General features: G+C 41.5%; 1 long non-coding RNA gene across 6 annotated transcripts in view; it reads right to left on the bottom strand.

Moving 5' to 3' along the window:
* Nucleotides 1–3,725: 3,725 nt before the first annotated feature.
* Nucleotides 3,726–21,794, bottom strand: part of LOC102292374 — a 47,759-nt gene continuing 29,690 nt past the window's right edge. For 4 of the 6 annotated variants that reach the window (XR_006054664.1, XR_006054660.1, XR_006054663.1 and 1 more), the window contains 2 exons: nt 15,322–15,399; nt 3,726–8,775 (listed from right to left, as the gene is read on the bottom strand). This is a non-coding gene — a long non-coding RNA (uncharacterized LOC102292374). The remainder of the gene's footprint in view (nt 8,776–15,321; nt 15,400–21,794) is intronic. The other 2 variants (XR_006054661.1, XR_006054662.1) reach the window with 2 other exon arrangements.

The raw sequence follows: 21,794 nt of genomic DNA on the forward strand, positions 1-21,794 counted from the left end.
CTGCGGCTGTGATTGGTTCGGCTCTGCGCTACTTAGTTTGGATTGGCTGACCTTTTTTTATTTTATTTTTTTATTTATTTTTTTATTTTAAGAGGACAAGAGCGGCGAGGTCTATCGCGATAGCTTAATTTCTCTATCGAGTAAAAGTTATATCGCGATACATATCGTTATCGTTCTATCGCCCAGCTCTACTGTATATGTTCATGCTTGGTCTCAATAATAAATGCCTGGAAAAAAACAACATAACCCGAAGGCTCACTCACTACATTATCTGTTTGCTTGGAGCATGTTCAACATTTTAATCAGTCATTTGTTGATAACTGACCAAAATCTTGTTGGATCTTTTGTTTAACACAGCGATTTAATTTATGACATAGTTTCAGTGGGTGTGTCAGCCTTGACCTAACCTATCCCATGAACTGCTACACCTGTAAACACTATAACGTTTGTTTTACCTATGTGTGCGTCTGTGTCTTATTCTTGTCACCCCATTGCTGTCCTCCACGACCCTTGATATATCTTTTTTTTTTTTTTTTTTAGCACCCACAGCTAAATCATACCCTCCACTCTCAGTCTCCTGTGTATCAGTATAACTGTGGTGCCGTTTTAGTGACTCAGGCTTGGCTTACCTTACCTAACAGCCCAAATTATTAAGAGCACTGTCCATTGTTAGTCCAGTTATTCCCAGGTTACTCACTTCTGGGAACAGTTAAGGCTTCAGAAAAGCCAAATATGGTAAGTATATTTTAATCTTTAATCACGAGAAGCTTTTAAGAAACTTTTAAGCTTTTAAGAAAAAAAAGTCAAGTTGTTACATGGGAATGACTTTTTGCTCCTATGGACATCCACATTGATACCAGCTCCAGTTTACCAGGCTTCTCCACAACTGCTGGCGACTTCACTGTGTGAGGAGGACATTGAGAAACATTAGACCGAGAAGATACGGCTCGTTGCAACACAGCTCAGTAGAGCAGACAGAGTCCACAGTAATGGGCTCCGGTCAAGACTCTCTGTCTAGATCACAGCTGGTTTCCTAATTAAGGGGAGACTTTCCACATCTAGATAATTTAATGACAGCTGCTTACAACATGTCTGTCCATGAAGTGAACCTAGCTGTAATAAAACAAACTCTGAACAAGCAACTGTATGATGAAGTACTTTGTGGTTACGAAAGAGAACCCATCCTTAGAATTACAGCTCTTTCGAAGACTCAGCGCTCCACAGTGAACATCATGGATTTGTCTGCTTAATACTGTGTTTTCTTCCCCAACTGGAAATCAGGAAGAACATGATCAAAAATGAGTCCGTAATTACATCTACATTGTGTTGGTGTGTTAACAGTATGACAGTATGATTCTATGACATGTGACCCAATGTTGGAGGTAAAACGACTGAAAGAAAACGTGCTAGTTGATGCTAGAATTGTTGGCCTCGATATCAACAGTTACACAAGTTAAGTTTTAGGCCCTGGATGGGACTTTCGACAGCAGGCTGGGGATGTTTTTTCGAGTCCTTATGGTAGTTTTACACGACTTCTACTGCCACCTGCTGGTAAGAAACAGCAGCTGAAGAACTTGCAAGGACATGACATGTTTTTTAAGCATCTTCTAGAAAAACTGCAGACTTTAACAAATACTTTGTAGAAAACAGATTTTATTTTAATCAACCAGTTTTGTACTATGGTGCCAAAGATCACATCAGGCTAAACTGCCCAAAAAGTAATCTCCACTATCAGCAACAACAATGTCTGTCTTTGTTTTCCTTAGCACAAACATTCACACTGACAGAACACTGACGCCCGCAGCATTCATTTCTTGTATTTATGATGTAGGTGCATCACTGTTGTCTGCCCACTCACGAGAACTCAACAGCCGCTTTCCCAGGCTGCCTGCATCCAGTCATCCAGTCACAATCACCCCTTTGTGGTCAACTTATTGGAGGCCTAACTGGTGTTACTGCAATAATTACTCGATTCACTCATCAATATATGGAAAGAATATGAATTTGCAAACGGTCAAATAATTCAGTGTGGCCAAAATGGTTCATATAGAAATAAAATATTCAGCAAATATGGCACAAAGATAAGTGTAGAGCGTCCACTAGGTGGCGCCTTTGCCATGTCTTTAAAGAGTGAGAGAGGTCTGGTGACTGGAGGGATCAGTGTTAAATGTGATTAATTAGAAATGACTCTGTGTGCAGAAAATATAAATACGCAAACAAAATAATTTCATTTCCTTGGTTCTATACTTCAAACTCATTTTATCATCGCATATTTAATGTGGTGGCGGAAGCTATTTTGAAACCACGCTTAGCTTTGCTTCATTTCAGCAAATGTAAACTGCTCAGTGGTTTATTTGCAGGACCTGCCCACACAGAGCTTTCAATCCTATCCACTTACACTCAATCAATAACACCATTCCATTTATACAGGAATGACATCATGCAAGCTCTTATAAAAGCGCTGCTGCAAGTATTCTTCTTTTCAAATTCCTGGCAACTTTGGAAAAAGCAACAGTATATTATTGAATTCTGACTCATATGTGTCAGCCTGAGCCTTGCAAGCATTTCATTAGTTTCTTATTGCATTGACATGGGTGGGGGTGGGGGGTATCCCAAAGCGGATGTCAGAGCTTTTTGTAGTGTTTTGGGTGAAGTGGCAAAGCAGGAGGAGATGAAGGATGGTGCATGGCCTTTAGAGATGCAACCCAAGAGACAGGATGCACACAGAGTCATTGTCTCAGCAGGCTTAGTATTCAGCTCCCTTTTGCTCCATCACCATGGCCGAGGACCAAATCAATTCAGCCTGTTGGCTGGCAGGGGTACAGCTACCCAGTGGGTGCAGCCCACATACAAATACACCCAACACTGGTCTAGACACACAGAATGCAGTGCTGTGGTAGACTTCTTCCCACGCTACAATGTTACAGCTCTGAGCAGTGTTACTCCAGTGATGTGCTGTCAAGCCATTCCCCTCTTTGTGTCAGAGACATCTGGTGGCTGCACAAGAAGCTCAGCATGGCTGCTAACGTCTGATATGTGTGAAACTCTGACATAGGAAATGATATACAGGTGGCAGTGCAACACGCTGGAGTTTTAGTGCCTGTAGGGACTGGATTATGTCAAAAATGAGAAATAGTTGCTTCTTGCGCAAAGCTGTCACTTGTTATGTGACAACTGGCTAAAAAAATCCAAGGGTGTGCAGGAACTCTCGCTGTGAGTGACAACCTCAAGCCTGACCTTGATATGAGATACCGGGCTGCAGTCTCAGACAGTGAGCTATGTCTGATGTCCACGTTGGGATAGCGGCTGGCACTCACCTTGTTATCCATCTGTGTGTGTGTGTGTGTGTATTTATATGTGCTGCTGGCCAGAAAGAGAACACCATCTACTACCATATGCTTCAGCCCCCTGTAGTGCCAAGGTTCTTCTTTCCATATCTTGTGCTCTGGAGTTTTAGAACACACCGAGGTCCCCAGCTGATCCCAGGATGCCACTTGTGTTTCCAATATTTCTCGAAAGATAAAGAGGTCAGAACAGACCAATGGCGTTCCACGATTTTGCATAGTGCCGTTTAAGTTCTGCCTTTTCCCATAAGAGACCAGCACTGTATGTAAACTGTATGTAAAGTTTACCTCAGGAAGATAGTTTGAAAACCAAAGGAGCTTCAAAAGTTTGAAACATCCGATGAGAGAATAAACCAAAGAAAAGAACACCAAGGAGCAATGATCAATCACCTTATTTTTTATTATTAATTTTGAAGCAAAAAAATAAAAAAAATCTGAGTCAAAGACATTTTCCTTACTGCACAGACTTTACCTGCTGGTTCCTTCCGCTGCTATCGTCTGATTTGACATCTTTGTATAAAATTTCTTAGACTCAGGTGATTCATGTGGTTTAGTTTGTCAATATGGAGTTTTTTTTAATGATATGAACAAAATGCCTCCTGATGTGTGTGAATGGTGAAGTATTGCTGCCCTTCAGGGAAGGCAGTAGGTTGTATAGTTATCTCCTGATTGGGCAAAATCACTACCCTGAAACCACACAACCTACTACCTCACCCCGTACGAACATCAGTAAAGGGCCTACAGGCTGGGTAAAATCTTTGGTAATGATAAAAGCGTTGTGATGACATATACAATCTGTAAATGAATATACAGAATTTGACAAAAACCATACCTACATGAAAAGCAAACACTGAAATTTTTGTCGAGTTTTAATTACTAAAACCCCCCAAATTGTGATGATTTCTTTTAGATTTTTACAAGTGCAAAGAAAATGAACAAAGAGACTGGCGGCTAAACAGGAGCAACCTTTGGAAACGATTATGCAGCGCAAAGTGTCTGCTGAGATATGAAGAGGACATTTTTGCTGTTGTTGTGTTTTAAACAAAAAGAATGAATGCTTACAATGAAAACACAGTTGTACTTTATTGGCAATCAACGACTTCCACAAAGCGGCTACAGTCCTTAATAACTTTCTGCTATCAAACTCGGGCTACTGAGCCGTTAGCAAGCAGTGCGTCGATCTGGATCCGTGCACTCCACCAAAGGCATCTGACGACATTACAGCCACTTCAGGAAAGACAGTAAGTTGTATAGTTATCTGACAGGAAGGGTACGACCCTAAAACTATACAACCTACTACCTCACCCCAAAGGACAGTCTTTAAAAACAAAGTCCTTTCAGGTCCCCGTTCATGCAGGTAATCCGCTTTGACACGGCTCACTGAACACAGAACAGCGGTTATGATTCACAGAAACATGCCACTCTCCTCTGGGACACCTCACCACCGCGGCCAGAGTCTGTGCGCTCAAAACACAATGTGACAACTGGGTCTCCGGGTTCATGGCCCGGGCTGAGGGGGGTAATTCAAATGACCCAACAAGGCACACATGTCTCAAGCAAATTGCGCAGCCAAGACATTTCCATATTCAAATGCAACCAGTAAATAACTTAAATGGTATATTCATAATGAACATTGTATAGCAAACACGCTAACCTCAAAAACACTCAGAAACATTATTATATTCACAAATATCACATAGCTTTTAGAAGCTAGGGTGGGTGTGGCCAGTCACATGACAAATAAGCAAATATCATTTTAGATCAAGTTCTGGCAAACCTATATACTATTAAGATCAGTGTTCAAAGTAACGTATATTAAACAGAGCTATGCTGTTTCCAGTTTGGCAGCACTGTTTCCTGTGGTTCTGAGCGATAACCTTGCTCACTAAAGTTGAGAGTGGGAGAGCTCAAGCTAGCTCATATCCTGGCCCACATGTGTGGAGCAGAGGTCTGCAGCTGCTGCTGCCTCCGTTAATGTTTCTCACCTGCTATATAACATGCATCGAGAAAAGGGGCTGGAAGGGCCCACTGGCCTATAACCTCCTCCCTCCATCATGGTTTCAGCAGCATGTCAGGTAGTCTCCATGTGGAAAAACCCAAGAGGGAAAATCTGTTACTTCTGCAACAAAGACAAAAGGGGAAACAGAAAAATACTCCTGCATGATGACTTTTAGATTTGACATATGTGAGATCAATTGCAAACACTGCAGCCAGTTCAAACGCTGCATTTTGGACCTTTGGGTGAAGACGTGTCTGGCTTTGCTTGCAGTTTGTATATGGGGGTTATATTTATTTACAGTGCGGTTCATGCTCATGTGTTCTTTGATAAAACCACACCATTGTGCGTGTTTTGTGCCATACAGTCGGCTGATTACTGTATATAATCTAATGTACTGGGAAGACAGAAGTGTACAGCACAGCACAATACAAAGCAGTATGTCTTGAGCTGAGAGGCCCCATTGCGTCTGCTCAGTGGTGAGTCTGAGGTTCCCTGCATTATTCAACACCACCTTACTTACACCATAGAGCTGTGGGTTGTAAATATGCGCAGGCACACACCTGTACAGTATAACAGACACAAAAGGACTAAACAGATACTTTGCAGACAGAAACAACCTGAGAGAAGAAATATGGCAACCTACAGTTAGCACACATATACATTTGCACACACATTTAGTAATGACAAACGGAGCTCGCATAATTAACTCCACTACAGAGCTCAACTTGCAATGATTTTAGGACCTAAATCATAGAGAAAACCGTATGCTAAAGCATATACCTCATTTTATTGTGCAGTCCTGCAAAACTCTCTGTGGCGCGGGGCCCAGACTTCATAATGTAGGGTCAAGACACATTGTCCTCTACATCTGCTGATTGAACATACTTTAATCTAATATAGTATATGACCCTGGGGTCCCGACCAATAAATAATGAAAAATATCATTTTCAAGTGAAGTCAGAGCCAGTTGCTATCTTCCAGTGACAGGAAAATATTCACGCTTACACCCACGCACATGTACTGTAGAGAACTAACATGAAATGCAAGCATATATACACACACCCACAGGTCCATACTCATGTTGCACACTTGTTTTTTTTTACCGCAGTTATAGAGGACAATCTGGAACTCTTCTTTGGTTGTCGTGCAAACTCAACAAGCTGGCTCTGTAACTAAAGTACTGCTTCAGCCTCACACTTCCCTCAGCTCAAGTTCTGCTTTCTGCACATCTTTGCTTCACAATGTCCCATAAAACACATATATGGATGCACACGTGAAACCAAATCTCATACAGAAGGTCACAGTTTGAAACACATGCACATAAGCTTGGAAAAAGGAAGTAAGGTAAAACATTTTGCTGATTTATCTAATCATATTTTCACACAGTGTTCACAGCAAAGCTAGGCGCTGCTTAAAAACTCACTTTAACTTAATCACACTTGAGTCTAAGTGCTACATTGCCAATCAGTTCAGCTATAACCTTGCAACCTGATCTTTGAGGTTCTGGTGGTTTAAGGTCAGCGAGTGGGTAGATTTTTTTTAAAGACCACTTTAATGTAATATCCAACCTCAGATTCTTATTATTCATTCCTGCAAATTACAAATTTCAATCATGTTTTGTCGTTTTACTGACCACTCAAAGCTTTACTGTATCTCATCTATTCTGCGCTTATAGAACATACCAGCATGAATATACTGTGGTTTATTACCAGAACCTTCTGGCTGTGAGGCAGCAGTATTAACCTCAACAACATTGTATCACCGACATAAAAGATGGTTACAGAAAGAAATGTTAGCATATATTAAATGCTCTTCATTTACCTAAAATAAATAAATGATAATACAAACCACTACAACAGTAAAATCAATATTTAAACCTTCTCGCCTTTTATTTGGTCACAGTCAAGACTGACTTCTGATGTTTCACCATAAAAGCTAGAGGTGACAGTGCAGTAGCACTAGCAATGTAGTTTTTACTGCAAGGGGATATTTCTGGCACTCAGAAGGATCTACAAAGTTCATTAAAGTCATGCAATTTGCATTTTGTGTTTCGATACTTATGTATAGAGGCAAATAGTTAACTTTTGGCCAAAGATGTAATAAAGTTTACGACGCACAAGTACAACTATGTTGCATATCCAGTGACCTAGTCAAACCGACGAGATCTGCAAGTAGCACGAAATTTCAAGCGGTAAATTTGAAATCATATGCTTACTTATTGGCTAATATCTAATCAGACAATTACTACATCATCTGTACTGAAAGTCAATGTGGACACAGGTTTTCTATAGCATTCATTTAACCGTTTGTTTGATAACCAAAAACTACCAGGCCAACCTTCAAGAATAATAAAATAAAACAAAAAGCTTCTTACTTGCCACAAGGGGTCACCACAGCAGGCGGCTCTGCATACTTTGTCAGAGTTAGATGCTAGATACAAGCCCGAAAGGGATGTATGTCTCCAGCTGGAACTGAACAAGTGCCCTTTGACTTCCCAAGCATATGTGTTAACCACTACACCACTGGAGGGTCTTCCTCATGTACAAAAATCCTGATGGGTAAAAAAAAAAGAAAAAAAGAAAATACAATAATATCTATAAAAAACATTGTATTCAGGGTAAAAAGATCACTCACACACTACACTATAGTTCAACTTTGCAAGTACACCCATACACACTCAACATGGTGACATTAGTGTACAGTCTCTAGTCACAAATGATGTGGTCAGAAATACCTGTTTTTCTTTTTATGTCCTGCTGCAGCAGAAGTGGTGCAGACACGAGGAATCTTGTAGATAGACAGGGTGGACTATTCACCCCCCACCACCCTCGATACAGATAGCACAGCAGTCATGACCCATCTATTTATACCAGGGCCAAGGGGCAGGCAGCAGTAGGAGGAGGACAGGAGCTGGGGGAAGAGGAGAGGCTGCTTGGGCAGGTCCTGTTACACATGCCAGGGGGAATGGCTGGGGCAAGCCACAGGGGGATTCTGCTCAAAGTCAGACAGGCTGACCTCCCCGTCACCTCTGCATGAGGCAGATACTGAGCTTGCAAACCTTGTGCAAGTGTGTGTTAGGAATGAAAGAACAGGGAGTTCAAAGTTCACATCAATAAGTTTGAATGTACAGTGTGTGCATAGCGCGTGTTTGTGATGCTGCAAGAACACATTAGCGCATGTGCACTGAACGCACTTGACACTTGTGGTGTTTGTGCATGCAGATGAGCAAATGCATACATGTGCAAGTGTGCATGTACTCACGCCAACGTGGTTAAAGTGTGTGTCTGCCTGTAAGACTGCAAGATGAACTGGCCCCACTGACTTATACCCCTCCAACCCCTCCATCCCGCAGCAGAGCCATAAACATGCCAGGTGAGGAGGGCTGGATTAGGCAAACTTAGCTCATTCCAGTGTGGCCCTGCGGCCCCAACTCTAGGGGTAAAAAACAAATGAGACCCCAATCACTGTAATGACAATGTACACAGCAGGGGTTTCCCACACCACTCAGCCCAACCTTGCCAGCTGCTTCTCATCTCTCTCACGCAGTGTACAATTGCACAGACACAAAGAAACATCCACACATTTGCATGCATATACACACAGGCTGCAGGATGCACAGCAAGACCAAAACGGACTTTTAATTCATTTGAAAGCCTGATGCTTAGCCTTGCCCACCCCAGCTGTAAAACTCAGAAACTAGTCTTACTTGTTATCACATATCGTCCACCTGGGCCTCACACAGAGTTTCTGTCTGATTTCTCAGACTTTTTATCTGATTTTAGTGCTCAGCTCAGATAAAATAATTATTGTGGGTGATTTTAACATCCATGTAGATGCTAAAAATGACAGCCTCAACATGGCATTTAATCTGTTATTAGACTCAATTGGCTTCTCTCAAAATGTAAAAGAACCCACCCACCACTTAACTTGAAAGGGGCCTTTAACATATGGCATAGAAACTGAACATTTAACAGTGTTTCCTGAAAACCCTCTCCTGTCTGATCATTTCCTGATAACATTTACATTTACAATAATTGATTACACAGCAGTGGGGAGCAGACTTTATCACAGTAGATGTCTTTCTGAAAGTGCTGTAACTAAGTTTAAGAATGTAATCCACCCACTGTTATCATCTTCAATGCCCTGTACCAACATACAGAGCAGAGCAGCTACCTGAATGCTACCCCAACAGAGGTCGATTATCTTGTTAATAATTCTACCTCCTCACTACATATGACTCTGAATACTGTAGCTCCAGTGAAAACTAAGGTCTCAAATCAGAAGTACCTGACTCCGTGGTATAATTCTCAAACACATAGTCTAAAGCAGATTACTCGTAAGCTGAAGAGGAAATGGTGTGTCACAAATTTAGAGGATCATCATTTAGCCTGGAGAAATAGTTTGTTGCTTTATAAGAAAGCCCTCCACAAAGCCAGAACATCTTACTACTCATCACTGATTGAAGAAAATAAGAACAACCCCAGGTTTCTCTTCAGCACTGTAGCCAGGCTGACAAAAAGTCAGAGCACTGTTGAGCCAACAATTCCTTCAACGCTAACTAGTAATGACTTCATGAACTTCTTCACAAATAAAATTTTATCATTAGAGAAAAAATTACCAATAATCATCCCACAGATGTAATATTATCTACAGCTACTCTTAGTACCATTGATGTTAAGTTAGACTCTTTTTCTCCAATTGATCTTTCTGAGTTAACTTCAATAATTACTTCCTCCAAACCATCAACGTGTCTTTTAGACCCCATTCCTACAAAACTGCTCAAAGAAGTCCTGCCATTAATTAATTCTTCGATCTTAAATATGATCAACCTATCTCTAATGATCGGCTATGTACCACAGGCCTTCAAGCTGGCTGTAGTTAAACCTTTACTCAAAAAGCCATCTCTAGACCCAGCAGTCTTAGCTAATTATAGGCCAATCTCCAACCTTCCTTTCATATCAAAAATCCTTGAAAGAGTAGTTGTCAAACAGCTAACAGATCATCTGCAGAGGAATGGTTTATTTGAAGAGTTTCAGTCAGGTTTCAGAGCTCATCACAGCACAGAAACAGCTTTAGTGAAGGTTACAAATGATCTTCTTATGGCCTCTGACAGTGGACTCATCTCTGTGCTTGTCCTGCTAGACCTCAGTGCAGCGTTCGATACTGTCGACCATAATATCCTATTAGAGCGATTAGAACATGCTGTAGGTATTACAGGTACTGCACTGCAGTGGTTTGTATCATATCTATCTAATAGACTCCAGTTTGTGCATGTAAATGGAGAGTCCTCTTCACACACTGAGGTTAATTATGGAGTTCCACAGGGTTCAGTGCTAGGACCAATTCTGTTTACATTATACATGCTTCCCTTAGGCAGTCATCATTAGAAGACATAGCATACATTTTCACTGCTATGCAGATGACACCCAGCTCTATCTGTCCATGAAGCCAGATAACACACACCAATTAGTTAAACTGCAGGAATGTCTTAAAGACATAAAGACCTGGATGGCCGCTAACTTTCTGCTTCTTAATTCAGATAAAACTGAGGTTATTGTACTCGGCCCTGAAAAGCTTAGAAATATGGTATCTAACCAGATTCTTACTCTGGATGGCATTACCTTGGCCTCCAGTAACGCTGTGAGGAACCTTGGAGTCATTTTTGACCAGGACATGTCCTTCAACGCACATATTAAACAAATATGTAAGACTGCTTTCTTCCATTTGCGCAACATCTCTAAAATTAGAAATATCCTGTCTCAGAGTGACGCTGAAAAACTAGTTCATGCATTTATTACTTCCAGGCTGGACTACTGTAATTCATTATTATCAGGATGTCCAAAAAACTCACTGAAAAGCCTTCAGCTAATCCAAAATGCTGCAGCAAGAGTCCTGACAGGGACTAGAAAGAGAGAGCATATTTCTCCTGTTTTGGCTTCCCTTCATTGGCTTCCTGTTAAATCCAGAATTGAATTCAAAATCCTGCTCCTCACATACAAGGTCTTAAATAATCAGGCCCCATCTTATCTTAATGACCTTGTAGTACCATATCACCCTATTAGAGCACTTCGCTCTCGCTCTGCAGGCCTACTTGTTGTTCCTAGAGTATTTAAAAGTAGAATGGGAGGCAGAGCCTTCAGTTTTCAGGCCCCTCTTCTGTGGAACCAGCTTCCAGTTTGGATTCGGGAGACAGACACTATCTCTACTTTCAAGATTAGGCTTAAAACTTTCCTTTTTGCTAAAGCATATAGTTAGGGCTGGACCAGGTGACCCTGAATCCTCCCTTAGTTATGCTGCAATAGAGTAGGCTGCCGGGGGATTCCCATGATGCATTGAGTTTTTCCTTTCCAGTCACCTTTCTCACTCACTATGTTTAATAGACCTCTCTGCATTGAATCATATCTGTTATTAACCTCTGTCTCTCTTCCACAGCATGTCTTTATCCTGTCTTCCTTCTCTCACCCCAACCGGTCGCAGCAGATGGCCGCCCCTCCCTGAGCCTGGTTCTGCCGGAGGTTTCTTCCTGTTAAAAGGGAGTTTTTCCTTCCCACTGTCGCCAAAGTGCTTGCTCATAGGGGGTCATATGATTGTTGGGTTTTTCTCTGTATCTATGAAGCGCCTTGAGGCGACTTTTGTTGTGATTTGGCGCTATATAAATAAAATTGAATTGAATTGAAGACAAAGGTCTACCCAGAAAAAAAGCTTGAAAGCAGGTGTCTCACACTGTCGCAAATCTGGGCCCCCTGAGTAATGGTGCCTGTCTATGTTTTCAATGACTCTACAGATTATTGCTCAAGACATTCAAAATTACAGTTATCAGAGGGCACTTAACAATGAGAATTTATTATTTATTCAAAGGTGGATGGTTGGTTTTATTTTGCATAGGTGGTACAGAAGTACATGATTTCACTTTAAAATGATGTTAACGCTCACGTTATGCTTTGTGGGGTTATTTCTATGTATGCTCCCTCACCTTCTTCTTCTTAGGACACTGGCATTTTTATAGATACAGGTCTTAAGAAACTTGAACTGTGTTAGTTTCCCATAGTGGGTTACGTTGATACCGAGTTAAATAAATGTATAAAAATACAAAAAAGTAACCTTTTTTTGCTCATCGAAGTCAAAGTCTTAATCTTCGTATTGCCACTCTAAAGAGCTCTGGTGAAATGTGCACTGCCATGTGGCTGCTGGTGACCTGCAAGGCCTCTGTCTATTAGAGGAAGGCTATAGCTCTGACACGTCTACATGCACTGTGTTCAGCGCCGGCCTGCTCGCAGGGCCCCTTTCAAATGGGCAGTGCCCCTTTGAGCGGCATCTGTCACCAGCTATATTTAGAGGGTTGAACAAATACCTTTCTCCCTGAATATGAACTTCAGCTGACAGACAGCAGGCCAGAGCAGGCAGACGGGGATCTGCACAGTTTGTAACCTTCAAGAGCCTGTAACTCTCAGGCTACAGCTGCGTTTAGTCAGGCTCACCGCTGAAATCTAACGCTGTAAATGCAGCGCAGTCAACCATAGTTAGCATTGATTTGGCAGAAGGTTTTAGCACCAGTTCCTACAGTTCCAGGATAGCTGCCAGCATAAATGGGAATATACAGTTATATACCCTGATAACAACTTTTAATACCCCCCCCACACACACACACACCTACCCACACCTAAACAGTGAGGTATAAAAGAAAAATGACTGAATGAACTGCTGTGCCTTCAATCGCCTTCAATGCTTTGAAGATTGCTACGTTTCTGTCTATAGGGGTTTGTGCGTGTGACAGTACAAGTGAGGCAGCCAGTGCGTGACTACGTGACCCTGTTGCATGGCCATCTGCTCCATATAACCATAAACAAATGCAGGCAGGCACAGCTTCACAGTATTATTTCCAAGAGGTCTAGGCCGGTAAATGTATTCAAGCTTTGGTCTCTGGGTAGATGTTGTAGTGATATGCCCTACAAGCAGGCCGCGGTTATGCAACAGGATTCATAATTCATACTACAAACACAGCATGGAGGCCTCTCTGTCCCATATGCAAGCACATGGGCAGATTAAGGAGTGAGCAGTCAAAGGGGACAGAGTGCATTCGGAGCTGCCGCTGACTGAGTGGCTGTCTCATAGAGAACGTATATGTGACAGGCCTAAATAGGCCAGGTTTTACTGCCAGAGGGACCTCTGCTATATTTTGCACCTACTGTCTAAATCAGTTACATGGCAGCAGTGAGGCACAATGATACAGTGAGGGAGGTTTTATAACACTTGACGCTATTAACAGGTACAACCCGATGAATGGTGTCAATCTGCTCATTTCTGGTCATTTACAATGTAGCTGATGTTTGCTGTTTTTCCGTGGAACACTTTAGCCCCTTTCTTCACACACACACACACACCCACACACACACACAACACACAACACACACACACACATACACACACACACACACACACACACACACACCACACACACACACACGACACACACACACACACACACACACACACCCACACATGTATAACAAAGTTCTTGGAGCTGGTGCGATGAGGTTCATCCAACCTTGCAATTTCAAGCAAGTCTTTTTTCCCTCTGCTTTTTAGGTCAATTTTGCTTTTTCTAACATAATTTCTGCTTTTATGACTTTACAATAATTATATTATGTATGACTTTTTTTCTCCCAACCCCGGACTTTTTCTTCTTCTTTTCTTTAACTCGCTGTTGCAATACTGGGCTGTTAACCTGAAACAGTCCCAGAAGCAAAGCAAACAAAAATAAAAAAAAGAAATGGTGTGTGTCATTTCAGACTTGTAGTGGGGGATCAAGAGAGCTTTATACACCTACTGAACACCTGCTTTAGTGTCTGTGGGCTGTAAATGAGAGAAGGGCTTTAATAAAATCTGCACTTATAATCAAACGTGGAGCGCACACAGAATTCCAGAGCCGCAGGCAGCCAGTCACTATAGCTATAGATTGCAGGGTGGTGCCTGGGGTTACTAAGTCCGTACAATACAGCCGCAGTTATGGGCTGAAGCTCCAGCTCGGTGCACTGTGGTTAGGGTGGAGACAGGTTAAAAAGCAGAGGTTAAAGATTTTATCCATTCACTGGCTTTAAATAGCTACAAGACAGCAGGTTATGTTGAGAGAAAGCAGGCGGGGCTTGGAGGCAACGCGCAAGGGTGCGACACAACTGTGGCCACTGCCAGCGCACATTTGCCCCTATGAAAAAAAAGGCCCTGTTTATGGTGTCCACTCGAGGTCAGCTTGTTGAAAAGAGGAGCTGGAAGTGATCCAGAGTGGAGGCCGCTTGATTTTTATCTAATCAGCCAACAACAATTAAAACATTTCCCCATAAGAAATAGGCACGCTAATGGTCCTGTCACTGTACATTAGAGCGCTACTCTTCCTCAATTTGCACACCTTTTCACAGTTTATTAGACTTTATTCCCCCCTTTTTCCCCTGAACCCAGCATCCAGTTGCACCCACTTTGTTCTTTCCCACTTTACTCTGTTCTTCTGCTACCTGACTACTTTGGCAGCGATGCACAAAATGGCGGCAGGGAGCTGAGAGCTGGAAGGCACAGAGTGGAAGCCATTTTCCAACAGTTTCAGGACCATGCATAGGGAGAGAGAGGGAGAGTCAAGTCGTTGCCTAGCAGGCAGTTCGGATAAGTGTTTTCTGCGCATGTGCGCGAAAAGATTATCTTTGTTTTGTTTGTTTTTTCTTTCTTAATGTGCTGCGCTAATAAAGCCATCGGGACCTTGGCCTTTCTAAAAAAAGGGATAAAGGCCCAACACATTATGATTTTAATCTGTTCCAGGCTCACAAAGAGAAAGAAAATACATGTAGACAAAGCGGAGACGTAATCTGCACAGCGTTTAATTACAGGCCCCTATCTCAATGAAATTGAAATGCAAGACAATCCAACAGCATGAGAATACATCATCCTGTACAAAAAAAGCCCAAAACATTTCTAACACGTTGGGGTACTTACAATCGCCAGTGTGTGTTTGCATAATTTCTCTCTCTGGCCAAAACTGTTTGCGCTTGGAGATCAAAACTGTCTCACTGCCTACGAGAAGGAAAGACAGAGAGGGGGGGGGAGAAATGGAGTGAGAGACAATTTACAGCAACGTAAACAGAGAGGAAGTGAAAAACACAATCGAGAGGAGCGGAGACAGAGAGCCTGATCGGTTGAGTAGCCAGCAGCAGCAGTAGCAGCGGCAGAGGGCTGTAGGGTCTTTTCTCTGTAGCCTGTTCACTAATAAGCTCACCCTACACTTCTGCCTGGCCAAGGAAGCTCATTAGCGAAACATGTAACACACCGGACCCTCTCTGCTGGCCTGTACACCGGCCAACTCTTACTGCCGCATGCTCACCCTACACCAACACACCCGCACACTTCACACACACACAATCTCCTCGGTGGCCTCGGCCTCGCCCGGTAGCGCCCACTCGCTGCATACATGTGCACGCTTTGGCACACCGTGTTACCGAAAGCCCACAGTGTCATGTGCGTGGGTGAAGTGGTGCATCTGCACGTACTTGTGAGTCTAATAAGTCTTTTTTCGTTTTTTTCTTTTACACATGCAGCACAGTATGCTCGGTTCGCAGAAGAGGGCATGTGCGGGCTGCGCAGAGTTAATGTACAAGGTAGCTTTTTGGTTATCGTGTGTCGTGCACATGTGACGCCATCACGTGGAGGTGGAAAAGGAAGCGAGGCGACAGAGGTAGGCGTTGTTAGCCAAATCTCAGATTGCGCAAGTAAAAAATAAGCGCAGAAGAGAATAAAGAGCAAATGTGACAATTTCGCGGGCCCAGGAGGACGCTGCCGATTTAAGGCTTTCACTCGGTGCGGCGGCAGCTGCCGAAGGGTGATAATTCTGGACACGGATGCTAATTGCAACGCGGAGCACGGCCTTGTCGGGCAAAGGGTCTTTTATATATTGTTTCTAACGTTTGTAATTACAGTGCAGTACCTCGGAGTGTTGCCAGCACATGTTTATGGGATCATGAGTAACCCAACTCCTCCAGCCTCCACGGAGAGAGATTCATGTCCGAGCTGTGCACCCACTGCACTCTGTGCATGTGTGGGTATGCTGTTTGTGTGCATATACATGTTGATGACTCACGAACCTGGCTGTGTGTGTGCAGATGGGACAGTCAACATGATATGAGAATATACCACATGAATGGCTGTGAGTATAGAAAGAAAACTACACATACATTATGTCGGTGGGTTTTGTGTTGGTATGGAGGCTTTTGTCGTACTTCACTCGAAATTCTAAAACCTTTTGGTGATTGCAAGCGAGGAAACCTGAGTATATGCACATTACATAAACATCAAGTGCTGTATTTGCTGTAATACATGGCACAAGTCAGCAGAAAGTGTAGTCAAACAAAATGAGCAAAAAAACCAAAAAAAACCCCAGCCCAAACCAATCCAGTTCACTAAACGTTGCCAACAGTAAATGCAGCCAACATAATTTAGCTCATCAGTGACGAGCAGTAGAAAGTGATGGAGTGGAGGTGAGCTGAAGGAAAGGGATTTACAGTATTTTGATAGTCGGGGGGGGGGAAGGGTTGCAGGCGAGGCTTTTCAACACTTCCAATTTTACCTCCGAGTGGAACGAGGTTGCTGATTCTGCAGTTTTTCTCGGACTAAATTGCCTTGGCGACAGCAGAGGCCAAAAGCTGAAGAAATATATGAGTGCTGGAAAAGAAAAAACCGAGTGGGTGCAGCTGAGCATTATCTGGAATATCGCTTTGCCTGGCAGGTACATAAAACAAGCATCTGTCCCGACGATGTGTGCCGAGAGACACTCGCACGTGATGCTGTGTATTACAGCCTCAGTGCGTTTGATTAGGGCAGGAAGAGAAAAACAATGAGTATTTACAATGCTCAGATATTACATGTGTCAAACTTCTAACAAACTCTCATGAGAAAACAGTTTTCAAATGTGAGAGTTGTCCAATTGAGGGGAAAAAAGAAACACAAACTTTTGCTCATGGTGTAAAGCATTTTTTTTACTTACAGAATGTCTGGAGGAAAAAAAAAAGAGGGATACGTACAGGGGAGGAAAATTCTAATTTTCTGTCATGCCTTGAAACTTTGTCCCAGTCCAATATTATGTCATTATGACTGTACTTACCGTCTCTGTGGAATTGCTGTGGTTTTGTGGATAAATTACATGTGACACTCCCAGCTGACATCCTGATTAACACAGGAAGGAACAAAAAAAAAAGTCCAGTCCTCAGTAGTCTGCAGGGTAATGGACTAATGGCTTCCATGTATGATGAGATGGGTGAGAAAAAGCAGGATTTTTTTTTTGTTGGTGCAGGAATATGAATGTAAGAGCATCAGCATATGTGCCTGTCATTGTGTTGTAGCTGGGTACTGTTTGTAAATGAACAGAAAGAGAGAGACAAAGAGCAGCAGTGATCGAGCAAACTAAAAAGTGAAGAAAGCGGCGAATTAGAGAAATGAAACAGTAGTTTTGGATAGCTTCACGTTGTTAAAGTAGAAGCGAACGAGCAAAATAACTTGCGCAACCCTTCGAAAAGATGCCGCGCTGCCAGATTTTGCGTGAACGCAGCGCATGCTTCACAAACAGGAAAGGACACACGAGCAGAAACACAGACTTGGAGATACATTCAACCCCGCAAAAATGTAGCAAACTGAAGCAAACACAAGCATCAAAACCGTGGAGGTTGCGCATGGTCTCTGTAACACGAATGGGTCTGTATGTTTTAGTATACCGAATGTTCTCGTGGTCGCTGTGTTATCACAGAGTCCCGCTCTCACACCCTGCCTGCAATCACTGCCCGAGGACTACACACCGACACAGACTGCACAAAGGTTCCGGTGCAGAAACATCCAAACATAACCACATAAAAATAAAATTCGGATAAAGTAGGAGTGGTGCTGCAGATAAACACACCTCAATACACAGCTTAGGTGTTAATCTATACATAGTTTGGGTTTTTCCCCAGCGTTTTATAATTTTTTTTTAGTTTTTATGACATAATTTCAGCACTTATATAGTTGACCAGAACACTGAAAATTCTTGTATATGTTTTTTTGTGTGTGTGTGCGTGCATTGAGGACTTTTTCTCTAGATTCTCTCCTCTCTGTTTAGGCCTGGCCTACTTTCTCGTGTACTGTAACTCCTATGTGTGCCACAGCCTGTAGTGGCCACTGTAGATCCACTCATGGATTCTTCCACGTTGAGGAGAGCAACAGGGGGCCTGGTCATCTTCTAATACAGAGACTCGGCATGGCTGCACTAAAGGGCCCCTTTTAAAAGTTTTCTAACTGTAATGTTGAAGGCGCTACGATGCCTACACGAGCACAGTGAAAAGCATTTTATTGCAGGTTTTGGTGGAATTCACCTTGACCTTTAGATGCGCTGCAGTAACTATGCAGACCTGCTGCATAGTGTTACTGCTTCAGTAAGAATCCTGCACCTAAATATAGGATGGATCAATATATTGATGCTTTGAACTCATTTTAGATCGACATAAAATCACATCAGGTTTAATTTTTTTATGTATTTTCTTTAATATACACAACCATTTACTAAAAAGTGGGAAAGTGGTGTAAAAAGTTTAATAGAAACAGACATGCAGTTAAGAAATATCTGATCACATAATAAACAGTGAGATAAACGTGCTAGAAAATTTCCATTCTTTAAACATAGAAAACACTTTTACAGTGAACCTGTGAATACATTCAACTTAAGAGTGCTACATGCGTTTTTGTAGAGCAAGCCCAGACAGCAGAGTAGGACAACACAATCCCAAACCCTGACAGCTCTCCAGAGAGCTCAGACATACAATATAACTTCCATTATGTTGGCTTTCTCAGTTTTATTGTTTTTTTAACAGCACACTGAAGCCGCTTTAAGCAGCAGAATTCAAAGCGGCTTCATTATTATGGCACAAAAATATATTTACAGTGAGTGGTGACTTGGCCCCCATTCATCACTCCAATCTGGATTTCATATTAGCCAGGAGGAAATTGGATGAAATTCACAACATCACAGCAAGCTCATAAATGAAACAAAATCACATAATCTAAAATACCAATTTATCCACTTAACAAATGAAGCACTGTGTCGGTGGCTTATTGCTGTGTTGTACTCATGAATGACTCATTTTCACTGAGTTGCACTAGTAAGAATACGCTGAGCACTCACACACGACCTCAACCACATACTCAAAACTTCAAACTCAAACACTCAGACAGCAGTCTGCACAGGGCTGCCTCACCACACACACACACACACACACACACACACACACACACACACACACACACACACACACACACACACACACGAGCATCAAAATGTGCAAAATGAAACAGCAACACAAAAGACAACAATATTACACTCCATGTATTCTTGCTGATGTGAAACACATATTTTTTTAAATTATGTACGATTCAGAAATGTGAAAATGTCCAAGTGTGTATAAAGAGATTATTGCAATTTTACACACAAAAGAAATTATGTATTACTGCTACTATATAAATGATCATTTGGAGAATACTTCATACAACAATTGCCTTTTTTACACTATTCAAAAGGTAGAACTAAATGATTATGAACAACTATTATTATTATTAATAATAATTTAATTCTGAGAAGTGTCGCAGTTATAAATAAATTTTTTTGTGACACTTGAAAAGCCATGGAATAATAAAAGGGTTTTGTGGTCAAATATATATATATATATATATATACACAGTTTATATACTATTGTGTATATATATATATATATATATATATATATAATATATGTAAGTATAAATACATATCATATACATGATGCCACCCGACAAGTAAAACACATGCTCAATCATGCCACACACAGACTGCTTATAAAAACCATAAAAACACACACACACACACACACACACACACACACACACCAAAAAAGGCTGCTGCTGTGACTTAGCCATCCGTAAACTGATCTCTACAGTAATGTAAATACTTTAAAAACAGTGTTTTAGCATACACATTTTTCTTTTACGCTTTCTGTTTAGTTTCCTCTATGAAGACGTGTTCTTACAAAAAAACTTCACGGGACAAACTTTTGATTTGTTTTAAACAATTACACTTGGCAGAAAAAAATGAGGACGTGCACATGTGCACATATTCGTCCGTTTTTATATTTTCTTCTCTTTTTACTACGTGTCATGACATTTTTGAGTTTCACATGGACAAACTCAAATATAAGTGAGTAATAAATTAAAAGTAGCAGGGTTACCTCAGTATGATACATATAATAAAAACAGTAATAAATTACTTACAGAATTGCTGCGAATATTGTAGAAAAATAACTGAACATGACAAATAATCTTTTGCATAGTGCACCCCCTTCCCCCCTCACACACACACACACACACACACACACACACACACACACACACACACACACACACACACACACACACACACACACACACACACACTTTCTTTTTGCTTATCTATTAAAAAATGTCCCACGTTTTTTCAGTTGGATTTTTGTTAGCACCATATGTTTTAACTAACATACTAAGACTAAGAATAATTGTTGATTTTTTTCCCCCATTCAAGTTCAAGGACAGTCAAGTTCAAGTTTGAGAACTTGGTGTTGTAGCTGTGGCATGCAGTTTTGGTGTCTGCTTTGCTTCTGCATTATATTAAGTACATATTTCCATTTACATAAAATAAAAATTAAAAATTAAAAGAAGCCATTTGAGCCACTTTGCTGTTGGTAATTACATGAAAAAATGCTTCTAACCAACTATTTGACTAAACCTCACATCATACACCAAGAAAGCATCAACAAAAAAAAGTACAATTATTATGAACTACTATTAACTACACAAATACATTTACACGCACGTTTGACGGTAAATTTGTATTAGTGTGTATGTGTGACTGTGTCTGTGTGTGTCCCATTGCTAGCTCTGCTGTGTAGATGCAATAAACTGTTAGTTTGCTTCAGTGCACCCACTGTGGGTTGTACCAGGCTGTTGTGTTGTTGTAGGTATGCTTTTACACACAGAGAGAAAATGCTGAAAACCCTGCCATCTGCCTCTCGACATGCAACCTTCCACTGCACTCCTGCCATTCAGTGCCAAAAAGGCCTTGGGGTGGAGTAGCGAGATACTCCTCCAGCCAAAACCATGTGTCCACAGCTAGTACAGCAAAGCTTACATTCATATGAATGAGCATAATAAGCTACATATGCAACAGTAAGCCTCACTCTTGAAAGCTTTGAGTAATCATTTTGACTTTGTCCTTCAAAAAAAGTCATCTTCTATGTAAAACCTGACACCCAACATAACACAGCACATCTGAAATCCAAAGCAGAATGATCGACAAATACGCAAACTTTTGTTGATTAAACTAGAAAATTTCCGCAATTTTCAAAAAACGCAATCAGAAAACAGCTTTACTGCAAATTTGATTATAC

Source organism: Haplochromis burtoni, unplaced genomic scaffold (genome assembly GCF_018398535.1).
Source record: "Haplochromis burtoni strain Fernald_Lab_line unplaced genomic scaffold, NCSU_Asbu1 Contig_104, whole genome shotgun sequence".
In the NCBI taxonomy this organism is placed as follows: Eukaryota; Metazoa; Chordata; class Actinopteri; order Cichliformes; family Cichlidae; genus Haplochromis; species Haplochromis burtoni.